Below are 17638 nucleotides of genomic sequence, written 5' to 3'. Positions count from 1 at the left end.
AGAAAAGGAACATGCATAACAAAAAAAATGTCTCAGACTGCAGCTCAATGAGTCCTTTAACACGGAGAAATCCAGTGTTTGGACAACTGAGTTCTTCAGAGGAAGCCATCAAGTTTCCTTCCTGATGAAGGGTTTGAAAAATCAGGTACAGTTTCTTGCACTGGGGATCATTCCTCCCACATAGGGCTACACGATACCCATCTGGAATTTGGAATGAGCACAGCTTGCCTCTAGCAAATTCCACTCCATGAAGCACCGGCGATGAACACCATGAACACCACAGCACAACTGATGGCCCCAAATGTCCTAGACCCATCTTTCCTCTTACTCCCTACAAGGAGGCTTCCTTCCCTTTGTGTTGCATTGGATTTGTTACTGGCTGAGTTGGCTGGTCTGGGTGAGGCACACTCTGTTTTCATCCCTGCTCTACATGCAGATGTAGATTTGCAGGATGGGATCTACCAGCATATCAGCTGGAGTTTGCAGTTATGGTTTGTCACTCTTTCCAGGTTCCGTATTGTTCAGAAAAGTGTTCAGAGGGGAAACCCTTTGCTTTATTCATTACCTATAGAAAATCCCTGACATCAGTTACCCACACTTTGCATTTCATTTGAGATCTTGGCCCCTCAAGAATGAATGTATTCATGTGTATGTACAGTTGCAGGTAAAGTTGACATCCATCTTATCATGCAGGGCTGTCAGGCCTCTTGCAATGGACATGCAAGATCTGTTGGACTATTGCTTCACACTTGCAGGTAAGGCAACACCTCACATCTTCCCAGTAAGGCAAGATGGCGTCTCCTCCTGTGCCATGCTCTGTTGGACAGCAAGTTGGATCATGAAGTTGGAGATAGCTCAAGGCACTGAGGTGTTGCTGCACGTCTGCCACTTTGAAGGTCCTTGTACTTAAAGACCTGTTGCAGGGCTCCATCCTATAGCTCACTATGAGCTCCCATGTAAGCCAGTGTAGCACAAGCATCCCTGACATTGTGTGTCTCAGGATACACTGTGCTTCCCGCCCTCATACATACTATTGTCTCTTCAGCCAAGCTGGCATCCCTTCCAGTGCAGTTACCTGGTGACCTGGATTCAGCAAGAAACCTGTTTGAAAATAAAACAGATTGACACACCTAACGGTCAAAGTGCAGATGGGGAAGCAGAAGGGGCTGGAACGAGTGTTTGAGGGCAGGATGGGACAGGAATACCTGAGCTGGTATCACCAGCTCCAGTGCTGGGATGTATGTGGTACTACAGCGTCAGGTACTGGCAGGCTTGTTGTGAGTAGTGGGGGGAGTGGTTGTGGACGAATGTGCAAGGCTATGATTTCTCGGGTGTTTTATTTAAGTGCACCAGTTTGCCTTGGTTGTGACCTCCACAGATGCTAAACTCTCAGCAGCTTTGAAAAGAGATGAAGTTGGGTACCGTGGGCAGCATCACTTAAAAACCTTTAGAAATTCTTAAAATTCTCTAAAAATCAAGTCTTTGTCCATCCTTGACACAGAAGGAGAGGAGTAAAAAGAAACAGAAAAGGGATATAAGCAGAGAGGGCATGCTCCCCTTTCCCTTCTGTGAGCCCCCTTGCTGTGGGGAAGCTGGGCGGGAGGGTTGACTGGGCACGAAGGAGCTCGGCTGAGCGACAAGGGCTTCAGAGCTGCGAGGCAGCGGGGCCCGTAAGGCGGGGGGCGCCGCACCCCAACGCCGCCCGCTCGGGATGCTGCGGCGGGCAGGCGGGAGGCATCTCCCCGCAGCCCCGGCAGTCCTGCCCCCCTCTCCCCGCGGAGCGTCCTCCGTCCGGCCGCCCGTCCGTCCGTCCGTCCGTCCCCCGAGGGGAGCGGCGGAGGGCGGCGGAGGGGGCCGGAGCGGGGCTTCGGGGCGGCGGGACCTCCCCGTCCCCGTCCCCGGCCGGCGCTGCCGCTGGATGGCAGCATGTCCCCGCCGAGGGACCGCGCCGCAGCCGGGCCACCCGCCCTCCTCCCTCCTACCAACAGCCAGGGAGGCGGGAAGGAAGGAGGAGGAATAAAAAAGGCAAAAGTTAGTGTTTTCCTTTGCCAAAGTCCTCTTTAAAAGCAAAATGAAAAGATAATTGCTGTAGATAATTTTTTTGTAAGTATTCAGTGTAAATGTCATGAAACAAAAGAGCCAATGCATGTAGCAGATTTTTGGATGCTGTGTCCCCAAAGTGCCAGCCCGGGTCCCCTGTGGCTGCTTCCCCATCACTCACAGTCCCTGACACACAAGCCCCTCTGCTGTGGCAAGCAGGCATGAGAAAGGATGGCTTTTCTCCTAAACTGTGCTGCAGAGCAGACAGCCAGGATGTCTCCTAAAGAAAAGTGCCCTGCTTGTAGAAACCCAGCAGGCCTGAGTCTGCTTCTAATGCTTGGGGCAAGAAAGAAGGAAGAGGACACACGGGCCTTTCTATAACCTTTCCTCTTCCCCTTGCTCTTAGGCAGCCTGGGGCTGTCCAGATCTTAGAGCAGCTTTGAGAAGAGATTAGCCAGAGCACTCTGGGCTGCAGCAGCAGCTTCCTCCACCCCCAGCCTGCCTGCAGGCTTTCCCAGCCAAAGGGGGACTAGGAGAAAACTACCCAACATCAGCTCTGTCCTGGGTCACTCTGCACCCTGCAGACTTTGCTGGGCAGGACCTGCACTGGGACACATTTGCTACCCTTCATCCCCTTCTCCAAGCTGTCACTGACACTTTCTGCTCACCATTGACCACAACTCAACCCGTCATCCCAGACCACACAGCAAACCTGTTTTGCTGCAGGGAGATAGCAACAGCCAGCAGGACTTGGATATATTTGTCCTGACCCTGCCCTTTAGACAGGCATTCAGAGGGTCAGGATATTCTTCCTTGCTTGTGCCCTTGCCACAGCCATTTTCTTATGAGATGCTCTTGTTCCCTCAGCTAGGTCACTTCATGTTGCCAAAGCTGCAGAAAGGGGCTTTAGTGCCATTTGAAAGCCAACCCAAATTATCCTGTAATTAGCGTTTGTGCTTATAACAACAAGAAGGAATGCACTTCTTTGCCCCTGGGCACAGTCCAGCCTGCCCCTTGCTTCCTCATCTGCTGCCACCCTCCAGTCTATCAGAAGCGGCTGCCAAAAGCAGGATCACACAGGAGACATCCTGAATTTCCCCCTGAATTCTGACGGCTGGGGGGATGTGTCTTAGAGCAGCTGCTTAGATCCAAGGACATTAAACTTATTTAACTGCAGTCTCAGAGGGCAGAAGTTGGAGGGATGGGAGCAATGGATCACCCTGTTCTCTGCTGTGTTGATACGTCTCCATGGTCTACAATAATCATCTGATCTATTCTGTTCCTTTTTTACTTCTTGCACAGACAGATGACTCATGACAGGGCCAAATGTGGAAATGACCACAGGAATTTCTATGTCTTGCGTCGTTCAGGTCAGATCTGATGGCCAGAGCCACCCCTCTGGCTTTAAATCTACACGGTGGTTTGCGATGTGAGGCTCCGTCAAAGGAGCTCTAAGGCCCTTGCACAACTTAGCTTCAACCATAAGGCTTGTGTCTCATGCTAGGGGAGCTGGAGTTTACAAAATTGGCCAAATATTGACCTGAATAAAATGGGATTATTAACAGCACACATGCAAAAAGCCATCATCTAGCCATCACCTCCAGCAACCAAATGCAGACCTCACCTTTGACGCACAAGGCAGTGCTATCTGTTGTCAAATCACAGGGAACAGCTTACTGAAGAGTGAGTGACTACTCAGAGTGCAAAAGAAAAAAACAAATCCCTGCAGTATACGCACTCGAGGAGCAGGGCCCCGTCATCAAGATGGAACAGACCAGATAGTCCACTTACTGGACTAATCAGGTCCTGAAGCTGGGGAGAAGCAGTGAAACAGAGGGGCTGTGCTATAAATGCAGGAGGTGTGGACAGAGATGGCAGGAGGCTGCAGTATCTGGAGGAGGAGGCTTTGGCTGTGTGAATCTCACACTTGGCACATGGGTCTTGGCAGGTCTTGAAGGGGAGCTGAATGCTGCCTATATATGCCATATCTGAGGACAGTGTTTGGCTTTAGTGAAAATCTTCTGGGGTGTGGTTCAAACACTCTTCTCCTGTAAAAATGCAAGAGCACTCAAAAATGCTTCTTCTGGGTGCTCTGCAGTTTCTTTTGCCCCTGAAATGCCAGAAGTAGCCTCTAGGGATAGCGAAAACTGAAAGGAAAATGTTGCAGCTTTTGAAAAAATACCAGCTGCAGTTTGGAGTGGCAGCTAAAATCTTACTACTGCACACACCCGGCGGTGTATGATGCCTGTGTGCTCGGTATATAAAGCAGCTATAAAATCATGGAGGAGTGAACAGACGAACAGAGGGAGCATGTTAGACTCCAGGATTGCAAGCTCCAACAAGTTCCCAGCCCAGTGAGGCAGCTTGCTGAACAAGGGATATTCAAAGTTTCGGTCTTCTCAGCACCCTCCTTGCAGTTGTTTCAAATGAAAGACTTGTCACAATTTTTAAGCTGTAAGATGTTTGTTATTTGTGGAGGCTCCCTCGCCCTCTTTCCTGACCTAGCGTGGCCTTATAAAGTGATAGGCTCAGCATTAAGTGGAATCTTTCTATTCTGTGGCTCTGCCCCACTCATGCAGAGTTGGTTGCATTAAACATAGCTCTCCAAGAAAGGTGTAACAGATAACATTTGACATCTGCACCCTCAAATTTCCTTGCCATCAAAATTTCTATAATTTTGCCTAAAAGAGCCTGCTAGTCTCCCATCTTTGGCACCATGTTCTTAGGGGGTGAGTAACTGGAAATCAGTGCTGAGTGTTGTCTCAAGCCTGTACTATAACAGCAGATAAGCTAACAAACATTAAAGGAAAGAGCCTGGGAGGGAGGAAAATGGGTCTAGGTGTTTCTGCATGGCTCCTAATGTCAACTATCAGCTACTGACTTGAACTATAATGCTGTACTCTTTCAGCCCAGGCACATTAGAAAGACTGCTTATATTGACATTGTCACCCAGTTTCTTTAATCCCCCTGTCATGCTCACCAATGCCAAAGCTCAGCATCCCACAGGAGCGACTCTTACAGGAATGTGGTGGCCGTTACTTCATTCTGGGCACAGTTCAGATTTCTGAGTGAGACTCTTTACTCACTTAAGTGATAATCAACTAATTTCTGAAGCATTTAAATTTTGGTTATGACCCCTCACCGCCTACCTCTTGAAAGAAAAGTGCATTTCCATATGTACAAAGACAGATTTCAGGCCACTTCCTAGGTCAAAATTGATGCATGTATAGAGTTTTAGATGCTCCCAGGTGGATAACAGCTGAGCAGAGGTTGTAAACTGTAATCTGCAATCTGCAAGTTGGATCTCTAGGTGGGATCCAGGCATGTGCATCCTTCGGTGGTTGAGAAGCAAGGTTATTTGCCATTCCTGAGGGCATTTGCCCTCAAACATTTATTTGAGCCCTCAAACATTTGTTTGAGCATTGCAGAATGCAGCAACAAGGATGAGAGCAAGAGCTGAGTAGTGATTCCTGTGTCCTCTTCAGTTATTTTTGTTTTCTGTGTATCTGTATTGTATATGATAGTCTGCAAGAGGAAGGTTTTCTGACGTTTCCACTGATGTCAGCTGATCAAGGGGATAAATGGTTGTTCAGAATGGAAACCAGGCAAAAATCCAGCCTTAGCTTTTTTTTTTGTCCTATTTGGAAAAGAAACAAAAAACAAATTACTGGCGTCAAAAATAACTACATCCTCTTGGAATCTCAGCACAGCATACTGAGTTAAATTCCCCCAGGTATAATACATTAAAGTACATACTGATTTGCTTATCAAAACAAAGAATGGGTGTGCACACGCCAGGGGTGGGGTGCTGAGTGGTGAAGGTGTCTTGCTGTGGAATGGAAACTCTGAGTCTGAGTCTTGCAGCAGACTCGTGCCAAAGGTCACTCTCTTCTTCTCTCCAGCTGTTCCTGGTCTTGCAGGGTGGGAAAGTTCAAACAAGCCAGATGCTGCACTAGTCACATAGTTCCCCTGACTCCTTTTGATGTACATTAACATTTCTAGTCTGCACTATATATAGACTTGAGACCTTAGTCATGGAGGCTGAGCTAACATGAATAAAATGGCCTTGAGTTGCCCAGAGGTGTAGTCTCCCTCCTTCCTGTAGTGTGAAGTTGGTCCTGCCTGTGCCTGGTACACATTGATCTGAAGCCTTTGCTCTTCCTTGACACAGACGTGTTCTATAGTCACACACCTCCTTTTTTTTTCATTTCCTCTGCTTCTGCTCCTGTGCCTGGCCCTAGCGAAACACAGAGCAAGCGCAGAGCTGTGAACAGCCCTTTGGGGAGAAATGACTGGAAGTCTAAAGCAGAGAAACCTCTGTTCCCTAATCTGCACGTGTGGCACTTGCAACGTAGGCCTTTCAGTTCGCTATAATGTGTGGGGTGAGACTGATCCAACTTACCCTTTTCCACGTAATGGAATTTTACAGGATGAAATGCTGGCCCTCCATGTAGCAACTCCTTGTGCACAGGCTTGGGCCACTTGCCATATACTACATATACTGTCTGATATTTTGTTCTGATCACAGATAATCGAAGGAGTTGGCAGTATAACAGTACCCACTTTCTATTTCACCACTGACCCAGTTTGGTAATTACAACACTACTGAGTCTCTCTTGGGTTTGGCAATGGATGTCATGTGCTTGAGTGATGAGTAGCCCCAGCTGTTGTGTTTCACTTTATTTATTTAATGTGAACTCATGTGAATTCAATAACATCTAATCTACTGAGCGCTGAATGAATCATGCAGGACAGTTTGTAAAAATCCTGGGTATAGCTTCAGAGTACGCAAGCTATTTTCCTGGAAGAAGTTGCGTAGAATTTCATTAGCTGCATGAATCTGGTAGGAAGCTCTTCATGTATGATGTATTGTTTCTCTGGGGTTTTTAATGTGTTGTGAAAGTCTGCTGATGCAATGCTCGTCCTTTAATTTGACATTATAAAAAAAAGAAAATTATTTTTATCCTGAATGGTTTTATTTGGAAAATATTATCACCAACTTATTATTCTTGTATGGCATCTTCAGATGATTTTATGTTGCTAAACAATTCTGTGAATATACTCTGACATCAGAGCTTATATATTCAGCCTTTGCGGGATGAGTTACAGATGCCCTGAGAGGATCCTTTAGAGGAGAGAGGTGGCTCATGGAAAAATATCTCATCCTCCACAACATGAGTTTGTCTTAATAGAGACCACAGAGAACTCTGAGTGAGAAAACTAACCAGGATAATTCAAAGCTTTTTATGGTTCAGGACAGGACATGATGTACTGGATAGTGGTCCATTTCCTACACTGTGCTATAGATGTTCAATACTGACCACCCACAGTAAAAGTAATTTTGTTTGCTTGTTTTTCCTGATGATTCAGGGTTCAGGGCTGTTCTTCCTTTTAATTGTTCTATAGCTCTGATTTTCTCTCTTTTTTTTTTTTTTTTTTTGTAAAATCATCTCTCACAGAGATACCCATTCTTCTTTAAGAGATGGAAGAGGCCTGAAGGTCTTCAATGTCTGTTTGTCAAACCTTTGCTTGGAAAGCCTCTCTTGATTCCAATACTTTCTAGTGGTCACTGCCCAAGTAGCCAAGACCGTTTTTTTCTTCATCGAAGTTGCATCCATCAAAGTTGCAGAGAACTGTAAGTCGCCTTACAAATGGGAACACTGACACAACTATCCTCTCCCCTCTGCTCCCTCCAACAAGTCCAAGCTGCCTGTTAGCAAAGTGGGATTTGAAGAACCAGTGTAGGGTGACAATATTTGTATTAGGTCATGGTGTGGGTCATATTTTCTTGATTGCTTCAGATATTTGAATGACAGAAACCCAGGATGACACAGTAGCCAAGACTGTGTTGTTATTTTTGGGAAGCACTGTGCTGCAAATCATTTCTCCCACTGATCCAGCAGCATTCAAGATGGCCATTTTAAAGGCCATCCTTCCGACTTTCACCCAGAAGCTCAATAGTGAGTGCCAGACTGCACATATTTATACTAATACTGTCCCAGAGAAACAGCTGAAAGATGGCTGTAGATTTCACAAGTCAGGTACTCTGTCAGGTACATGGATGGAGCACAAGTCAGGGTCTGGGGAAGCAAAGTCCCTCCCACTGTAAAAGAAGATCAGGTTCCTGACCACCTGAGGAACCTGGATATACATAAGTCTATGGGACCTGACAAGATGCCTCCCAGAGTCACTTCTGTGCCTGGGAAGGTCATGGCACAGATCATCTTAGAAGCTATGCTAAGGCACATGGAGGACAGGGAGATGATTTGAGACAGCCAGTGTGGCTATACCAAAGGCAAGTCCTGCCTGATCAAACTAATGGCCTTCTATGGTGGAGTGACTACATCAGTGGACAAGTGAAGAGCTACAGATGTAATTTATCTGGACTTCTGTAAGGCCTTTGACATGGTCGCCCCCAACAACCTTCTCTCTGAATTGGGGAGATATGGATTTGATGGATGGAATGTTCGGTGGATGAGGAATTTGTTGAATGGTCGCATCCAGAGGGTAGTGGTCAACAGCTCAATGTCCAGATGGAGACCGGTGATGAGTGGTATCCCTCAAGGGGTCCATGCTGGGACCATTACTGTTTAATATATTCATCAGTGACATGGTTTGTGCGATCGAGTGCGCCCACAGCAAGTTTGCCAATGACACCAAGCCAAGTGATGCAGATGACATACCTGAGGGATGGGATGTGATCCACAGGGACCTGGACAAGCTCAAGAAGTGGGCTCGTGTAAATGTCATGAGGTTCAACAAGGCCAAGTGCAAGGTCCTGCACCTGGGTCGGGGCAACCCCAGTATCAATACATGCTGGGTTATGAAGGGATTGAGAGCAGCCCTGAGGAGAAGGACTTGAGGGTACATGGGCTGGACATGAGCCAACAATGTGCGATCGCAGTCCAGAAGGCCAACCGTATCCTGGGCTGCATCAAAAGCAGCGCGGCCAGCAGATCGAGGGAGGTGATTCTGCCCCTTTACTCCGCTCTGGTGAGACCCCACCTCCAGTGCTGCGTCCAGCTCTGGAGCCCTCAGCGCAGGAAGGACATGGACCTGTTGGAGCGGGTCCAGAGGAGGGCCACGAAAATAATCAGGGGGAAGGAACACCTCTCCTACAAAGACAGGCTGAGGGAGTTGGTGTCGTTTAGCCTAAAGAAGAGAAGGCTCCAGGGAGACCTTATTGCAGCCTTTCAATACTTAAAGGCCGCTTACAAGAAAGATGGAAACAGACTTTTTAGTTTGGCCTGATGCAATAGGAAAAGGGGTAATGGTTTTAACCTAAAAGAGGGTAGATTCAGACTAGATATAAGGAAGAAATTTTTAATGATGAGGGTGGTGAAACATTAGAACAGGTTGCCCAGAGAGGTGGTAGATGCCCCATTCGTGGAAATACTCAAGGTCAGGTTGGACGGGGCTCTGAGCAACCTGATCTAGTTGAAGGTGTCACTGCTCATTGCAGAGGGGTTGGACTAGATGAACTTTAAAAGTCCATTCCAGCCCAAAACATTCTATGATTCTATGATTGTATCATACTCTCATTTTTTTAAGAGGATTTTGAGGGACTGCTAGTCCTGTAATCAACACTGAGGCTATAGGCCAGTTCATCCTTTAGCTACACAACACTGGGTACAATCTTGAACATTTGGCTGGTCAGATTTTGCCATTTTATTAAAACAAAAAGTCATTTTTAGAAGTGGCAGGAAAGGAATCAATTCCTACCTAAGCAACAAGGGATGTTTTCTCAATAACAATACTGCTTAAATAGCCAGGAAACATTGGCAGAATAATCAGGAGCAAACCTTGTCTGCAAGGTACCAGACTGGAAAGTTGACACATTAGTGCTAGTTTCTATCTGCACTTTAAAACAGTTTCTATCATAAATGTTTAATTTAGTTTTTTCTTCGATTACATTCTTGCATGGATAGAGAAGGAAAAAATGTCATACTTGCAATGTATTTTGACGTGCTAATTTCTTTGGGATAAAAACGTTGCAGGAGGCCTCTCTGGAGCAAGTGTCTTCAGTAACTAACTAAACTGATGGGCTTTTAAAGCATATTTTTCAGATGGTGGCTTTTGATATTTGTTGGGATGTCTAGTGTAATTTTTTTTCTTCCAAATACCCTGGATTTATAAACAGAGAAATGTAAAATTTTAAAATAATATTTCAGAATACTTTGCAGATATTATGACCTTACTTTTTGGAGATACTTTGTCCTTGTTTCCGAGGAAATGAAAGTCAGGATAAAAAAGTAAGTGGCTACTCAGGAATGGGAACAACAGAAATTATGGAAGTCAGAAACGGAAAGACTTTAAAAATACATATCCATCCTTCACCTAAACTCATAACACTTTTTTTTTCAGGTCTCATGTCCTCTTTAATCCATCTTTATATCCATATGACCAAGAAGATTGCATAGTTTTCTTGTCTCATTCTCTCTAAACTCTTGGATTCAATAGAATGAAATATTAATAAAATGCAAGGATCCAGACCCTACAGATTTCAGCTATATTTCTCCTTGGTGTTTTGGGGATATCTTCCACATGTTATAATTCTGCTCAGTGCTAGGTTTGATCCCATTTTCTACTCAAAGTAACAACTGTCTTTCAAAGCACTCAGTGACGAGGACAGTTCATGAGGACAGCCATGCTGCATATTGACAATTCAGCTACATAAGCCTAACTCAGGGAGCACAGAACTTGAAACTTTTTGTCTGAAGGAGCTGGGGGAAGAACTGCATCCTACAAAGTGTTAAACAAATGCAGTATCTGGACCTTCTCATGATTACTCCTTTGAAGAAATATGTTCAACTCAAATTTTGGACATAGACAGGAAAAAGGAAGGCATGATTTAATATTTTCTCATAACTGAATTCTGTGTTCAGGAGAGAAGTACAGAGAGAAAAGAGAAAAAAAAAGTCTCATTTAGTACACCATGAGCCTCATTATACCCATTTTAGTGAATAAAACAATGACCACTACAGAAATCAATGAGGTAATGACGACTGCAAAAAAAGCAGACAAGCCTTAGATCTGAGCTTTTCTGTGGTTTGAGCCAATTCACTTTGATTCACAAGCAAGCCACACTAAAAGTATATATGGCCAGGTCCCACTGCTCAGCTAATGAATTATAATCTTTAATCAATAAACTATCAAATCAGTTGTTTTCATGCATTTATTTTTTCACTTTTCCCAATCCACTGACATAGGCAGGGTCCTGTCAGGAAAAGCCAGGCATGGAAAAAAGAGAGATTGGATTAACTTTTCAGCTGAGGGTCTTTCCTTGGGCAAGGTTGAAGCACATAAGTAAGGTAGATGATCTCACAGTTTCCATGTTCCTTAAACAATATTGCATTTAAATCTCTAATGCAAATACCTTTTCCTAACAATGCATTCCAGTTGCACATCATGCAACAGATCAGGCTTTGGATCTGGCCTGACTGCTGGCTCTCTGGTTACACAAGTGAGCAAATTTTTCTTTTTTACCTTGGTCACATATTTCCACTGATATGAAGCAACAAGTTATGGTCAAATTAGGGAGAAAAAGAACTTCTTCCAATACGATCTAGTTAAATCAGAAGACATGGGCGTGTTGCAGTCATTCCTGTGTGAAGTTTAATGGCGTGTGTGTCTGTAATGGTCCCCTCTAGCCTTAAAAGTCTGTGAATCCCTCATCTACTCAGTCACTCAGTCCTTACAGGAATGTCTTAATCTCTTACTGTATATAACAGTCAAGAAATGGATGGAATTGAATCCTTCCATCTCAAAATGTTAATTTTTATATATATATCATGTATGATTTATGCACAAAAATCACACTCCAGATAAAATAAAGCAAAGTGTAGACATTGATCATTTTTTTTCAAGCAATTGCTTATAAATTTAGTAAGCTGTCTGCCTTTTTATACTTTTCAGTCTGTTCTCATTACAGACATGGCATATAGCTTTGTAGTAAATTTGGAATTTGCTGAGTGAGAAAATGAAGATTTATACAAAGCTAAATTGAACAAATGGTGAATAATTGATTTAACTGACCTGACAGCTCACACTGTGCTTGTAAATAATACATAACTTTGTACTATACTGATAATTTAGTATTCTGTGCTTCTAGATTCCTTTCAGTAAGTTACTGCAAGGAGCAAATTATCTTTGACCACCCTAAAAAGGCAAAAATATGCTTACCAAGCATATTCTGGTACCCCAGCTGTAGATTGCAATAGTCTGATACCATGCTGATAAAGCATCTTCTTAAAGACTCTCTGCCCTTTCGTCTTTTGTCTCTAAAATACTGTTTGAGAGATAACATCAATATAACTATTTCATACCATTCTCTTAGCCACCAGCTCCCAGGGTCAGACAGTCTCTGTGTAAATTTACCTAGCACCACTGCTGTGAACAGAATCACAGTGACTTGTAACAGCAAATGCTCGTGCCTATTCTGCATTTCCTTTTCTTTCAACACGTATGTTTGAACTCTTAATCAAATGCATAAGCACAAGCTATTGTTAAACTGGTTCTTGGAGTACACATACAGACCTAAGCCGATATATATGTCTGATAGCTTCATTGCCTTGTAACTACTGTAATAACCTATATAATAAGGGCATGAAAGACAACCACTAGGATCTGGCAGCCTTCCATATCCACCTTGCAGGAGTCCAACTGGTTACAGAAAAGCAGAGAGCAGTGGAGAGTTTTGCCTGCTTTGTATTATGATTTGTTCTCTGACCATTGAAATACATCCACTCAGAGAAGGCAAACAACATCTCTTTACGACAGCAGGCAACATAAGGACTTAAGATACAGTGATTCTGCATCACATATGAAAATACAAACCACTGTCAGAGTCACCATCTGAAAGGCCTGAGAGCTGCGTGCTGTCCATGGATCCAAAAGAAAAGTTATCCGTAAAGCCAGTGGGAAGCATATACTTTTCTGAGGATGGACCACAGATCTCGCCCTTGGAGAAAGGGCTTGTACATGTTACCACTTTGCTGAGCCCTTTCTAACAACCTTATCTGTGGAAAGTCACTGTTAATACATTGTGGCTGTCAGCTGAAGCACACACATACCTAAGAAATGCCAAATTGCAATTCCCAGTGCAATTTTAACCCAAACTTCTGCACTTCTTTCATTTTAATACTGTATCATTTTTACATGTTAAGGTTTCTGTGCAGTGGGGCTGAGTAATGATAACTGCAGAAAATTTCTGGGCTTGATTCCAGCTGCTTTCTCTGAAAGCAAAGACACCATTCTCTCCTCTGTCAGATGATGCTTATGTAAAGATCTACCCACTGTCCCTAATACTCATTCTGCCCTCCGACTTCTCAGATTTATCCAGTCCTAGCATGTGAAAGTTCCACAGTAGACTGCACATCTGGTGTACGCCTAGGTAAGGACCCTGGCAGTGGGTGCAGCAGAGGAGCATGGCTTTGAGGACTGGGCCCCATGAACAGGGAGAGGTTGCCCAGCTGCAGCGCAGTGCTACAGCGTCTCTCTTGTCCTCAGGCAGATCAGGATTTGATGGATAAGTCACAGAGCAGAAGAAAGGCTGCAGCGTGGTGTCATATAGAATTATAGAATCATGGAATCATTAAGGATGGTTCTAGGATATAAACTCATGAACTGTAGTCTGAAGAGCAGGTGGAGGGAGTTCATTGCTCAAGTCTCATTGTCAGTGCTCAAGACTCGTCCCTTGGTGTCTCTTTGTTTTTTTTTTTGTTCCTGGCTTGTCAGATTTTTACTTCCCTGTTCCAGCCTGGATGAGGTTTTCCTTTAAATACCCCAAGAGATGGAGAAGAAAATTAGGGCTTACAGAGATAGTCAATATCTAGACCCAGTGACACAAATGTGATGCTGGTAGATGGTGGAGCAGCAAAATTAGAATGACCAGGTTTTTGATGAGTCAGATCACTGCAAGAACTTTGATTAAATGGGGCTAATGCCCAACAGACTAGACCTTCAACGCAGTAGACGAGGAAGAGGAGAAAGGCAGAGAGAAACTCACACAAGGGAGAACTGTAGATGTCTGTGCTTCCTGTGTGCATCCCACAGACAGTGAGCTGTAGAGCTCTGTAAAACTTCTGCTGAGTCAGACCTTCCCCCTCTGGCAACAGGTTCTCAAGGAAGAGTCCATCAGAAATCAGTATCTCTTTTGCCTTTCCCTTTATCATGGGCTGGGTCAAATAGATTGGGCAACAGACATGACAGGGCCAGCTGACTTTGCAATGATGAATTTTTCATGCTGATTTCTCAGCAAAGATTAGCAAAATATTCTGGGTTTGTTGCAACAACCTTTTATTTTATGTACATACCTGACGTTCTCCAGTACACCCCCTCATGTAAAGATTCCTGCTGCTCTCACAGTAAAATAACATTGTCATGTTATCCCATATCCTTCCTTGTGTCTCATTTCATGCCTGAGTTTTAGACTCTCTGCTGCAAAGGCATTTCTTAACATGGTAGGTCCCTTCTACCACAGTAGCATGAACAGCAGTAGCTTCTGGTAAACTCCAGTGTGAATTGCATGGGTCTAATCCAGAGTTAGATCAATGCTGCTTGTTTCTCTAGGGTTAGGTTTTGCTTTTATCTTGTAGGTCTTTATGTTTCCTGATTCCCTGTTTGCAGGCAGGAGAGAATGAACAAAGTCCAGATCCTCTGGACTCTGACCCCAGAGGAATGACTGCTTCCCCTTTATAGAGAGAGTTTGTAGTAGCCCAATATTCCCTTCCTTCCCCAACACGAAGGATGGTGTGCTACTCTACAAAAAAGATGCTTTATCTAAAAGCTTTTGAACCTTATAAATTAATCCCAAATGCATCACGTACCTCAACTAACAAAAGGAGCTAAAACATAAAGAGCATCCTGAAAGGAGGGAATGCACCACTTTGATACTGCTGAGAGAATGACAGGAAAAAGGGTCCAATGTTATTTTAAGATCACAGAAGAAATGAGAGAACCTGCAGAGTTTTTCTGGTCAGATTGGAAACAAGGATTTAAGAGAACTAAAAATGTATTTTTGCACTTTTTAAAATCCTTCTAGCAAAAGACCAACACACCCACTACCTTTTTTCCCTGCACACAGAGATACTGAGGCAAAGCACAGGCAGCGGAAAAAAGTTTTGGTGTAGACAAGCAGTCCCACCATATGCTTGGTGGCAGCAGCACCCACACTGAAAGTCTATTTCCAGGGTCAAAAATCATATTCCCTCCCCATGTTTTAGGTGGGGAGATGTTTGACATGCGGACCCAGCCAAAATCCCCTCTCAGGTGCTTCTGTCCTTCGCATTTCCCAGCAACCTTTGTCTCTTACTTCAGTGTGTTGAAATAACTCACTGATTCAGGCTGGGACACAGCCGTGCCTCTGTTTTTCACCATGTAGGATGTTTGGGGCAATGTGATGATCTGGATGAGTCTGCCTACTCTACGGACAAGTATACAGCCCCCCAAATCCAGATGCTTTTGTCCACCCTTCTTTATTGAATCACATCACTCCCTTGGAGGTTATAGGTTGTCTTCTCTCTGAAAGCTCTGACAGTTGTTTCACCAAGTCTCTTCCTCTGGTGCCAGCTGCCTTCAACTTATTTACTAATTCACAGGCAGAGACATGTTCCTCTCCTTCCTTGCTTGGAAGGGAAGCCTCCTTGTCCCATTCTTGCTCCAGGGTCACCTCTGCTTTAAGAGCTGTTCTCTGTGTTGGGAAGGGCAGCAGTGAAGTACTCCCCTACTCATGGTGGAAGTCCCTGTAATTTGGGGACCATTCTGTTTCACTGCACCTAAAATGCTTTCCTTCCTTGCAAGGTTTCCTTGGGTTTCCAGACATTTCTACTTAATTACAGGCCTCTGTCTTGACAGGGTGAGATTACTTCTCAGAACTCCATTTTTCACTTGTAAAGAGATGGTTTATTAATTAGTATAACTTAAGATTTATACAGACTTCTAGAGGTATCTGGTCATTTGTCAACATAAAAAAAGGCAGTCCCTGATCTTAAATGTTTACAGTATGCTTTCAGATGACACTGTAAGGATAAAAAAAGGCCAAGGCCAAGGCACAGTCTGAAGTATGAAGATACAAGAACGTGGAAGTATTGGACGTTCAAGGCATATATCTTCTTGAGTATTTTCTTCTCTGTAATACAGATTCATGGTTTATAAAAAGGTATTTTAATATGCATACGTCACTTAGGAGAGTAATTGAACATAAGAAAGTGTCACCAAAGCAAAATAAAATAAAGCTAGTATCGAACTTTCAGAGGTTCTAGAACAATAAAGTAATTCCTCTAGAAAGAAAAATCCAGATCACCTAAAGAGTGGATATGTTCCCACAGATCATTAAGTCCTTTTAAAAATTATAAACTTTTTGAAAAAATATTTCTGAGTGGTTTTTATTTGCACCAGGTTTTCTGAAGTAGTGTTATACTTCATAGCTTTACTGAAAAAGCCTGAAGTGTAATGCCCTTTTTTTTCCTCTGTAAATAGGAGTGGTGATTCCAGGGTTTACATGTTAATCCAACCTTCAGGCTGTAAGGAAAACATAAAGTTTATGTGACTATCAGTAGCGTTCTTGTAATGCTGAACACAATATGGTAGGAAAGGAAGAAGTGAATGTTACAGATAAGAGAGTGAATGAAAATGTAAAACTAAGTCAAGTGGGAGTCTGAGTTAATTGGGGGTAAGTAATCAAGCAAAACAAGGCAAGTAAAACTAATTGCAGCTGTAGAAGAGTTAACAAAAGAAGTAGTCTTGTTGCAAACAAGTGGCAAGGATGGGACAAATTTAGACAAGCTGCAGAATTCCTGGGGTTCATCTGGAAATCACGTCAGAAGGCATTTAAGAGTGCCAAGTCAGAATGTAGCAGTGAAGAGTTCTGCATATTTTTAAATTTAAAATAAATAAGGTATTCAAAGACTTATGGGCTATCATTGAAAATGTAATACAAATTGTGTAGAAAATATTTCCTGAAGGAGAAATCAGGGGTCATTAAAAGGTTACTTTTGACTAATGCTGCTTGATTGGTTGTTAGTGTTCAGCTTCCTCTGAAGTGACAACGCGTTAGGGTGACCATTGCCCTCTTCCAGCAATTATTGGTGCTCTGGCAATTGCACTCAGTTTTAATCAATTAGAGTCCTGAATGGTGCTTTTCTTGGTTTCAAACAAAAGAGCCAACTGTTGGGCCAGGGATGTCCACTTCTTTTTGGCAGCTTCCCCTTTTCTTTTGGAAACTTTTTTGAAGACCCTGTCGGGTTCAGGAATGATCATGATGAAGCCCTTTTCCATTAGGATGGCACTCATTATGTGATCTGCATTCCAGCAGAAATCCATACAGTCAACAGAAAGCAAGAAGACAAGAACCTCCATCCTGGAGCAGAGCAAAAGTCCCTCTAGTGTCTTGTTCCAAATCTCCAACAAGGTGTGGGGATGGCTGTCTTAGAGAAAAGTTTAAGATTCTCATAGCTGGTAGGTAAGGGTAAATATTTTCCCTTTTCTCTCCTCTACTACTCCAGTAGGTCTGTTTTAAATCTTTAATATTTAAATTTTGCCTTACACTTTGAAGAATGAGGCTGAAACAACCAGGATGTATAGGATAGCAATATTTATA

This window comes from Phalacrocorax carbo, chromosome 2 (assembly GCF_963921805.1).
Source record: "Phalacrocorax carbo chromosome 2, bPhaCar2.1, whole genome shotgun sequence".
NCBI classification, from domain to species: domain Eukaryota; kingdom Metazoa; phylum Chordata; class Aves; order Suliformes; family Phalacrocoracidae; genus Phalacrocorax; species Phalacrocorax carbo.
Note: the sequence above shows the minus strand (reverse complement) of the source record.